Here is an 11,271-nt window from a genome sequence, read left to right as displayed (position 1 = left end):
TTTACCTGTGTGTCCAGTCTGATCTGCCCTCAAGTCTTCCAGAAAATCATCACACATGTGCTCTGGCAATTTGCACTGTTAAACTGTAAATGGTCACTTACTTATTAAAAAAATCAGGCTTTGTCTCTGAGTGGGGGCAAAGTTTCATCTGGGGATGTGCATTCCTGGCTGGTTATGAACCCTGGAAAATAGAGGGTCGAATGGATGTAATGGGTAAGTCAAAGTTTATGGCTAAGTTTAGTAGAATTCTAGAGCTGGAAACTTTCCTCCTGCCAAGATTAAAGCAGCCATTGCCTGGTAGTCCTGGTCAAAAAGATTGTCTTCAACAGCTTTAGGGCTAGTTTCCCGTCTTTTTTCCCCCGCTCAGGTAGAGGTGAAGGAGCTGATGAGAATTTCCCACCAGACAATTCTCTCCTCTTGCACAGAGAGCCTATTGGGAGAGCCCCTGGGTAGACGTCACCTTGTAGAGTCACCTCTGTGGGGCAGACAGGTCCAGGGTGCTAGGTGGGTAGTCACTTGTGGGTGTGGAGCAGGGGGTAGGAATGTTCAGTTTCCTGTTTCCATGTTTTGTGCCCCTCTCACTGTTTGCTAGTTCTACTTGGAACTCTGGAGATGCTCAGGACTGGGATGCAGAGGGAAGAGAAGGGGAGATGGGTTGGAGATTACAGAAGAAAGGAAAGTTAAAAAGAGCATATTTGATTCAACTCTGATCTTGGTTCTAAGGATTGTTTTGGATAGGGCCAAATTGTCTTCCATAATAAAAGCCTTAGTGATGGCAGAACTGCATGGGAATAAAATGGTGTGAGTCAGGTCTCCCCAGGGGACTCTAGAGTTCTTGGCTATCACCCAGGGCACACTCTTCCCTCACCCGACAACAGCTGGGTGCTCTGGAGACCTGAATGTGGGCAGTTGCCTGCTGTCGCAGTGGGCTGAACCAGGATCTAGAACCCCCTGAAGCTGACCCTGGTACCAAGAGGATCTTGTACAAATACCAATTCTTTACCAGAACTGTTGGGGTGTGTGCTAAGCTGCCTCTACAAATGCTATGTATAGTGGCTTTGTCCTACAGCTTACCCTGTGCCTACTGAGTGCCCCCCCCCCACATTTCTTTGAAGCAGCTTAGTTTGTCTCACAAAGGCTATGCAAGGGGATTAGATTAGAGACCTTCAGGTCCTGGGGTGTGCAGGATTGAACTCTGAACCCTGTTCTAGGTCCCACAGGCTTGCATGGGGGTCTTTATGCATATAAGGACAATGGAAGAAATGTATCAATATTTGTAATCTTGATAAAGGTTTGAATCTGACTAAGTCACTGAGTTGACAATCAACAGACTGATTTGAGGGGGTGGTGGCTGCAATTCTATTGATAGTGTCTTTTCTGGAATTAGAGTTGAAAATGAGTTGGTAGACAATCTACAGACTTCTTTATCTTGGCTCTCTGATTCCTCCCTCTCTAACCCTCCGACTTTACCCCTCCCACCAACCAACCAACCAGCCAGCCCCAAAACCTGAACTGGAGAGAGGGAGGCTAGCAGAGGCATCCTCTCCAGAATTCTCTCTCTGCCAGGGCGGGGGTGGGGCTGGGGAGTTCTATGAAGAAAACTTGTGGCAGAGAATTTTCCTGCTCTTCTTATCAAAGAGAAGGATTTCATTTGCTCTTTATAAATGGGTGCTGTCTACTAGTTAAATCTGCTAGGGAATTGGGGTGTGGGAGCATGTTTGAGGGTTTTTTTGTTGATAAATATCACGTGGAAATGGAGTTCTGCTGGTGTAAGCCAGCTCTTGAAAAATGGATCCCTTAATGTCCTCTCAATGAGACCCGCTACATGACAACTAGCCTGGGGAACTAAAATACTGGTGAGAAATTGAGACCATAGATCTGTCTCAGGGCACAGCCTCATCAGCTGTGATTGTTAGGTGTTAACTTGAAGACTTTACAGCCCTCTGGTCTTGCCCGCATCTGATAGACAGCAGCTCGGGGACCAGGGCAGGGAAGGCTGGCAATGGGCACTGCTGCTGTCAGGTGTTAATTTTATGTATGTCCCCTTCTGGCATGCACAGGGGATGAAGAAAGACCCTGGAGAGCTGCTGATTGCATCACTCAGGGTCCAGCCAAGAAATCAGGAACCATCCAAGATATTTCACATAGAAGAGGGTTAGTGCAGAAATCGGTTACAAAGCTGTAGAAAGGGCTGGAGGAGCAAAAGGAAGAAGGTGGATAATTGTGAAGGAGCAGAAGAAACAAAAGGCGATACCTAGATTAGGAAACTGCTAATCCCCCTGGACCCCAGCCTGCACCTGAGCCCACGGCTGTGCTGCTGGAACTGCCAACGTGTTGCTGCTGCCCCCCAGGCGGCTGGAACTGGGAGTTACTCCATCTTGCTGCTGCGATGGCAACTGCCAGCCAGTGCCAGGGTGGCCTCTGATGCCTGAGAAATAAAGGAGGAAGGTTTCTGTTTCTGCCACCTCTGTTCTCTGACCAGTGCCTCCTTTGGCAGGATCAAACCAGAAGCTACTGGAGAGTCTACCAAGTGTAATTTGTAGACTCCTAGCCCCAGTGGTAAAGAGAAGAGCATAGAAGGGCCTGAGTGGAACTGAGTGGCATTGGATGAATAAATGGCACAGAGTTCTTGTGGTAAACAAGCAGACATGGAAACCAGAAGTACCTTAGGTCAATGACAAGGGCATGTTCAATATTTAACATCCATTGTGCCCTGCATATGTATATCTGTTTCTCTCCATTTCTTTGGAGACACGAGGTTATAGTTGGAAGGGGTCACTGTTCCACCCAGGGCAGGAATTTCTGCTGTAACATTCGGAGAAGCCTCTGCTTGAATATTTCCGGGGACTGGAAGCTCACTGCCTCAAAGGGGTAGCCATCATAACTAGACAGTTCTAATCTTGGGCAAGCATTTTATTGAGCTAAAACCTGTCTTCAGGAATTTCTGTCCATTGGTCCTTGTTCTGCATGCTATCGGTGATTTCCTTGCCTTACCTATGAATTTAATTTGGGAAGCTCTGTGTGTTATGTAGACAAGGTGAGCTCTGGCTTCTGTATTAATCAGGAGTCTGTTTATCCATGAATGAAATGCTTCACTCCCCACTCAATGAAAAGTAACCTACACAAAGTTCAAAACCTAGGGAGGCAGATTCTACTTACAGGCCAACTGGGGGCTCTACCCAATTAGGTCCCCAAGGCCACAGTCTCCTTCCACATTTCTACTCTGCCATCCTGAAAGTATACCCCTCATTCTCATGTCCAACATGGGGCTGCAGCTGTCACATCCCACGTCCTGAGCAGTAGGATGGATGGAGATGGGGTTGAGTAGGATGCTAGTTCCCTCTTATGGAGGTGTCCTGGAAGTTGCCATTTGAGACTTCCATTTACATTTGATTGGCCCAAACTTGGTCACATGGTTGTGGTCTAGCTGCAAAGGAGTAGGGGAAATATTTTCTTTATATGGATAGTGAGGTGCCCAATCAAAACTTCTATGACTGTGGAAAAAGAAAGCAAATCAGGGTGGGGAACCTGTAGCCTTAAGGCCACATGTGGCTTTCCATATCCCTAAGTGCAGCCCCTCTACTGAATCCAAACTTCATAGAACAAATCTCTTTATTACAAGGGGTGCAGCAGAGAAAAAGCTCTTTTGGTGCTTGAAAGGGCACCTTCTTGACATGGGAAGGCTGCTGGTTCCCCACCCCTTTTAAATGCAGATGTTGGCCTAGTAGATCTCACTAGGACCCAATACTGTGCGTTTCTGTTAGGCTCCCAGCTGATACCAGTACCACTAGTCTAAGGACCACATGCACCATAAAGATCTGAACTCTGGAAACACAACATTGAATAGGATGGACAAAGTCTCATTTTGAATTCCACTAGTGGGGTTGAATCCTAGCTTTTTAATAAACTTACCTTTGGGGGATGCTGTGAAATGAAAAAAATCTAGTTCACAGGAAGCACACCTTCATTCCTTCCTTGGAGAGGCTCCCCCACCTTCCCGGAGGAGGAGGCAGATTGGGTCCAGTTTGGCAGCCACAGAGTCCAGAAGAACAAGCAGTAAGAGCTGTAATCTTAGGCGCTTATGGACAGAGAGGGCGGGGGTGCCGAGAGTGGCAGTGAGGAAGCTTCAGGCTGGGCACGGGGCACTGCAGCGGAGAGTCCTTCCTCCCGTGCCAGGGGGATGCGGGCCGGAAAGAAACAAGGCCGCCACCACGGGCCTGCCCAACTCCCCATCTGCTCGGGGAGAGAAAGGACACGGAGCAGAGGCAGGAATTCAGGCAATTAATCCTTTATTTAAAGAATAATAAACAGCCAGATTTTACATACTGAAAGAGGGAACAAGGTAAAAGGGGTTAAAAACTAAAAAGCAAGGACGGCAGACACCAATTAACACAATGCTAATTGACAATTTCCCCAAGCTTCCATGAAACATGCCAGGCCGATTTCCCCAATTGCTAATTAAATCAAACCGCACACACAATACTAATTTCCCTAACTTAGGGAACTCAGTAGACAAATAAAATGAGAAACTAACTTAAACATTTTGTCAAAGTATGAGAAGAAGGATGAATGAAATCTTAACATGAATAAACTCTGGCTCCAAGTAAATTTGTTAAAGTTCTGGCATGTTTGATGAAGTCTTGAAATATCCCAGTATCTCTGTGCTACTTGCAATCACATAAATGCACTTCCCTAATCACAAAATAATACACAGCAGTCCTCTTAAACTTACATTCTCTCCCTCTGGTGAAGGGTACCCAGCGCATCCTGGAAGTGACATGTAAATTACACCACTTAAATATTATAAAATACCTACTTAATTACAATTAAAAACAAAGGAATAACTTGTCTTTAAAATAGTCCCTGAGGTTCTTTGAGCTGGAGTCTGGCTTTGTGAAGAGGAGAAGCCAGTCACTTAATCACACAGTTGAGTGTAGCGGCAACATGCCTTGGCTGGCGCTCTCCTCTCCCAGTCTTCCTCTCCTCCCGCGGTGGGGCAAGCCGGGTAGGGGGATGATCTATCTCACCAGCCTATTGCTCCGTCTTCCCACCTGCCCTGCTGCAAGCCTATTTTGAAGTGTCCCCTTTCACCCCTGTGCTACATTCAGGACGCACTAGAAGCATCCCTGTTGAATTAAGCCATTCCAGAATGGGGACGAGCCTTTAAGGTCATCTATCTAATTCATTTGTTTTACTATTGAGGAAACTCATGCCAAGAGATGCACAAATATGCCTAAGAATCAACAGCTGGCCTGAGGCCTCAGGTTTTTTTTTAATTATGCAAGAAATATATGATTATCCTATTAAGCATGGCTAACACTTGTACAGCAGCACTGTGTACCAGCCACTGTTCTAAGCACACTATAAAATTAACTCAGTTGGTCCTCATGTGATCTTGATGGTCATATCATCACTTCTCCATTTTATAGAGAAAGAAACCGAGACATTGTAGTGTTAACAAACTTGCCTGAGGTCACATATGTAAGTGGCAGAACTAGATTGGAGCCAACAAAAGTGGCTCCTGGCGCCTGGTCTTAGCCATGGTATTCATCTGCTTCTTGTAGACTAATTAGAAAATATGGATAGAAATAAAAGCAGAAAAAATGAGAAGTAAACATCATCTGTAATAATAACACTACTCGGGTATTACCATTATTAGAATTTTAAGCATATCCTAACATGATTTGTTTTTCTAACAAATTAAAAAAAATACAATCACACATGTTCATAGGGTCGCATATGATTCACCTGGCTTTGTTTTTTCTCTTAGCCACATTTTATGAACCGCTTTTATTGCTTGTAAATATACGTGTACGACATCATTGTCAGTGGTTGAAATGTACTCCCTTGGATGGGTGCGACAATTTATTTGACCTATGCACTACGGTTGACATTTAAGTTATTTTCTTCTTTCTCTTGGATAGCAAGTCACAATGAACATATGAGGTATGACAATTAAGTTTGTGAACCCATCCTAGAAAAATTGCTACATATCTTAATGCTAAATATGACTATAGTCACCTTCAAAGTACTCCCCTTGGCCATCTGGTGACTGTTGTCATAGTCAGCAGTGAGGTATGTAGTACTTTTTCTAGCATGAATTCTTGAACTCAGTAGTCCAAACTTGTAATTTATAAAAACATCTTCATCCTTTTGGTGGATTTCCCATCCCTCTTAAATATATAGAAACTGGAAGTTCTAAAAGGTGTTTGTGTGGGGGAGAAAAGTAGGTAGGGATACCTCTAAATCTGCAGAATCAGGCAACTGGACTCCCAGCCAGCAATGGAGGAAACACTTCTTCCCCAAATGAAGCATTTCACATCATGTCCATTCGTGTGCAGCACTATTTCCTTGGGGATCACTGAGGCAAAGGCCAGAGCCCCACCAAAAGAATCAAGAGATTCAACTTTCTGTGGCTAAGTTTGTCTGTGAGAGGGTAAATGATTGGCTTTAGATAGATGTGTGTATTTTATAAATTGTTGTTTTTATTTTTATTGTAGGATACTGGCTGCTCAGTGGGGTATTATGAGAACTAGGCTGTTGGTGAATGTGCTTACCTGGTTCTCTGTGTTTCCTTCACCAACCAGAGGGGCAGGAGGCATCTCTGCTCAGCCTGGGGTGTAGGCACAAGATGGCCATGCACAGCAGCAGAGCCGGGTTCTAAAGCATTTTTGGCCTCTTTATTTCCTGACTGGCATCCATAATGCATTTGTCAAGAGGGAGGCTGCTTATCTGTCCTTGTCCCTTCCTGGGACAAAGGCAGACCTGTCACCATCAGATCAAGGGAACTCTGAAGCCTTGTGGAAGGACAGCTGAAAGTCTTTCTTGTTCATTGTGATTTATCATAATCACTGACCCCTCCCCCAGGATGAAATAGGAATGAAATAGTAATGTGATAGGTTAATGCCGATAATTAAAGAGAGTTTAAGACCAGTGTGAGGCTGAACTGTGTGTGTGGGTGGTTGAAATGGTTGTTTGATGTGAAAGTCAATGATTGAATTATTCAAAGAGAGTGATTTCCAAATGATAATTTTACACTTTACATAACTGATTTTGATTTATTATAGTGGCACCCAGTCGAGCTGCTTTAGTTCTAAGGGGCTGTCAGCTTTTGCATTGAAAACTCCTGTTTTGGAGCCCACCACCCCCTCTAAAGAAAACCTGCTCCTGTCTGAAATTTGACATTGTTGTTGTCTTCCTGGCATGGCTTCCCCCCCTCGTCCCTCATAAGAGTTTATGGCTTGTTTGGCTCTGCAATTTATAATCTGGCAAAGGGGCCTGGGCACACATTTGTGTGTGTGTGTGTGTGTGTGTGTGTGTTTATGTACGAATGAGTGCACACAGGAATGGGTATGTGAATGGTGAATGGCCCAGATAACCTGATCTCCCCTTCCCTCTCCTTGTGGATCTATGAAAGCTTTGATCTTTTGTCATTTAGCAAGAGGCAGGACTGTGCTGGGAATAGGACCCCACGGGCCCATTGGAATGAAAACGGTCTAGCACAGGCAAATTGCAGTGCTGCTTCAGAATTGGAAGGCGAGAGTGAACAGTGTAGGGAGCCCCATAGGATCAACCCAAGAGAAGCAATGTAAGACTTTGAGAAGGCGTGAGCCGAGGCCAGGTAAATCCATCTGAAAAAAAATCAGTCCTCCTAAGGGCTGCTGTTGCTGCTTCTCAATTAGATCCTTTTTGCTGGCAGTGATGCAAACTACAATGTAGATCTCCTGCTCTTCTTTTTTGGAACAGCCTAGAAGGCAAGTGTCACATGATAGGCAAGCTAGTTACTTAGCCTGACATATCTGCTTAGCACCATACCCACCACCCTTCAGGCCTTACTCCTCTTTGGTTTCAAACACCACATCACAGAGACATGGGGGTGCTTGTTCTTGTGCATGGAAAGGGTGGAACAAGAACCATTCACTAATTAACACACTCTAACTGAGCATTTATATATGGTATAATAATATATACTATATATAGTAATATATGGTATAATAATATTGACAAAAGCTAACATTTGTTGAGTGTTCACTTTGTGATGGATACTGTTTTAAGGAGTCTATAATCGACTCATCTAATCCTAGAGTCCCATAGAGCAGTTCTGTTTTTAGCCCCATTTTACACATCAAGAGACTGAAAATAAAGGACTTCAGTGCAGTATCTGCCCTCAATCTTCTGCCACTGCTCCTGTCCCACAGAAGATGCCACTCGCTGGCCGTAGGAAGGAGGTCTTGGCTTGCCCAGGTCTTTTAGATGGGTGGTTGCAGGTTTGAGGTCTGTGGCTCTGAAGCAGGCAGGAACAAATATACCCCATTCAAGAAAATTCAGGAAAATGCTGAGGCAGCTAGAGGAGTTTGGGGATTGTGAGAAAAGGTTGGGGTGACTAGAAGGAAGGAAAAGCAGCTTGGATACCTCCTTGGGTGAAAGGCAGGGGAGGGAAAGGAAAGGGACCAGGAAGAGGTCCCCAGAGCCCACACCCTACTGGCCCAGCGCTCTGATCTGATGCACGTGATGACATGTGCTGAAAGAAAATTTCAAGTTCCCTAACCTGGGAACTTGTCAAGTGGACCCTGTGTCTCCTCTCTGCTTTGGTCTAATTTGAATAGCAGTGCTGGTAATGCCCAACCTTTGGGAAGCTCGGTGGGGTTTGCCAAGCCTGTTCATCAGTGTGTCTCAGCCTGGGGTCCAGCGATGGCTGGAGGCACCCGGTGGTGCACCATCAGCCTGCTCTGTGATTTCCAGATGGAGAAGTTAAGTAATTTAGTTGTTGAGTAATCAAAATATGATTTTTATACAAAAGTAAATACCAATAATATTATGGAGTAGGAAATAAAGTTTTAATAAATTGTAGAGATGAAACAGGATTTCCTTTACTTTAAATTAATTAATTAATTTTTAAAATTTCAGATTAAAATGAGGGTATAAACAGTTAGGATACAACGTTTGCCTTTGTCAGGTAAGGTGGCCGTCGTAGCAGACCCCTCACCCAGGAGCTGTGGCATATACCCTTACATCGTGCCCATTGGGTTAGAGCACACCAGTTTCCATCCCACCTCCCTTTCTTTCCTCCTTCCCCCAACTTGAATTAAATTGAGTTTTTCTCTTGTAAGTGTGTATATTAGTTCGTCTACTGGCTTCATGTTTGTATTAAGCACACTGGATACTTGGTTTCTATTCTTGTGATATGTTACTAAAGAGAATGTTCTCCAATTTTATCCAGGTTAATACAAAAGATGTAAAGTCTCCATCTTTTTTGTGGTTGAATAGTATTCCATGGTGTACATATACTACAGTTTTTTAATCAATTCATGGATGAAACAGGATTTCTAAGAACTTTTTTCCTTCCACTGGAGTTCTGAGCACTGGAGTTCTGAGCACTAAGGGCCCCAGACCTCTGCCCATTGGGGTATTCCAGAAGAGAAACAGAATGGCTTATATGACCCCCTGGCCTGCTCCAGACCCCTGGAGGGCCGCAGCCCTGGCTCTGACCCAGTCCTCTTTCTGTATGACTGCAGGGGACTCCTTGTGTTCTGAACTTCCTCTGGATGAAACTGTAATAAACTTAGGAGTAGGATGCCTTTCAGAAGAAGATGGGACATCATCTTTGAGAAAGGAGGGAAACATGGGGCCCAATAGATACAAAAACTTTTCTATGTCACAAAGACAACTAAACAGATTTAAAAGACAAATGATCAACTGAGAGAAGATATTTGCCCAACATATAAAGGATTAATATTCTAATTTTAAAAAGGTCTTAAAAGGCAGAAAATAGAAGACTAACAACCTCCAGAAAAATGGGCAAAACAAATAGGTAATTTACGGAATACATACTAATGGCTGATAAACATGCCTCACTAGTTACAGGAAATGTGAATTAAACAATAACATACATATTTTTTTCACCTAGCAGATTGACAAAAATGAAAACAATTTGAAGCTAGCAAGCATGCGGGAGCCTGGGTAAGCTTGCACAGTGTCAGTGGGAAAGGGAGTATGGATTGGTGCAGCCTTTCAGGTGAACCATCTGGTTGGATCTCTGAGAATTTAAGATGGTCTTATCCGGCACCTAAGAATAAAGTAACAGCAGGAATATCATATATGTATAAAGATATATGTATGATGATATTTTATATAACTGGTTTGTAAAAGAGTTGGTTACAATTTAAATTGAGGAAATAGCAAGACATACAATTTCATCCATGCAATAGTACAGTGATTTTTCAACTGGTGTGCTGTGAGAGGATTTTAGGTGTGCCATGAAAATTTTTAAAGATCATAAATTAAATTATTTTGAAAGAAGTTCAAAGCACAGTTAATATATTCTATTTTTACTCTCTCTCTCTTTTTTTTTTGTGAGACAGATTCTCATTATGTTGCCCTTAGAGTGCTGAGGTGTCTCAGCTCATAGCAACTTCAAACTCTTGGGCTTAGGTGATTCTCTTGCTTCAGCCTACCAAGTAGCTGGGACTACAGGTGCCCACTACAATGCCTAGCTATTTTTTGGTTGTAGTTGTCATTGTTGTTTGACAGGCCCAGGCTGGATTTGAACCCACCAGCTCCAGTGTATGTGGCTGGTGCACTAGCTGCTGAGCTACAGGTGCTGAGTCTACTCTTTTCTTTCTTTTTTTTTTTTTTTTCAGATTTTTAAAAACCAAAACATTTATTGCATGACTAATTGTTGAAATTCTTAAGATGAACTGGATGCTGCAACAGCTGCCCTCTTGGGTTTAGGTGTTGTTCCTTCACGGAATCCATGCCTGAATCTGCGGTACACAATTTTTAGGTGCCTCATCCGACCAGTCCCAGTGGTATTTCTTCTTTTAGCCTTGGCACTCCAGTTATACTTTCTCTTGCGCTTGGCAGGATAGCCACATTTGCCACAGGTGGACTTTTGCAGGTGGTAGGCCTTCGAGCCATAGCGGCGGCACAACATGTGCGTCTTATTTCGACGCTTTCCAAAGGATGACATTCCCTTCGTCATGGTGCTTCTGCGGCCGAGACCAAAGACTCTTTTTTTTTTTTTTTTTGATCAACATAATTTAAATGTTCCATGGAAGTTTAACTATTGGTTCATGTGTGTCATGAAATAAGAAAGGTTGAGAACACTGCAAGAAAATATAATACAGACATCACCTTATTAGGTAAATTTTTATCTGCTGACATGAGAAGAAGCATAGTGCAGGCTGACAGCCAGAGCATGATTACCCACTTCTGATTGAAAAAAGCATGTCTCTGTATCTAGCTATGTCGTCTCCACATAGGTAGTGCAGC

The 11,271-nt window shown here is 43.7% G+C and overlaps 1 pseudogene across 1 annotated transcript; it reads right to left on the bottom strand.

The window, feature by feature from the left end:
• Positions 1–10,640: 10,640 nt before the first annotated feature.
• On the bottom strand, positions 10,641–11,023 carry LOC100963821 (annotated as a pseudogene). The gene has a single exon (XR_001161201.1). The product of XR_001161201.1 is annotated as a 60S ribosomal protein L37 pseudogene (transcript).
• Between the last annotated feature and the right edge of the window lie 248 nt (positions 11,024–11,271).

Source organism: Otolemur garnettii, unplaced genomic scaffold (assembly GCF_000181295.1).
Source record: "Otolemur garnettii isolate 467f Iridium unplaced genomic scaffold, OtoGar3 scaffold00024, whole genome shotgun sequence".
Classification (NCBI taxonomy): Eukaryota; Metazoa; Chordata; class Mammalia; order Primates; family Galagidae; genus Otolemur; species Otolemur garnettii.
Note: the sequence above shows the minus strand (reverse complement) of the source record. Positions and strands in the feature narration are given on the sequence as shown.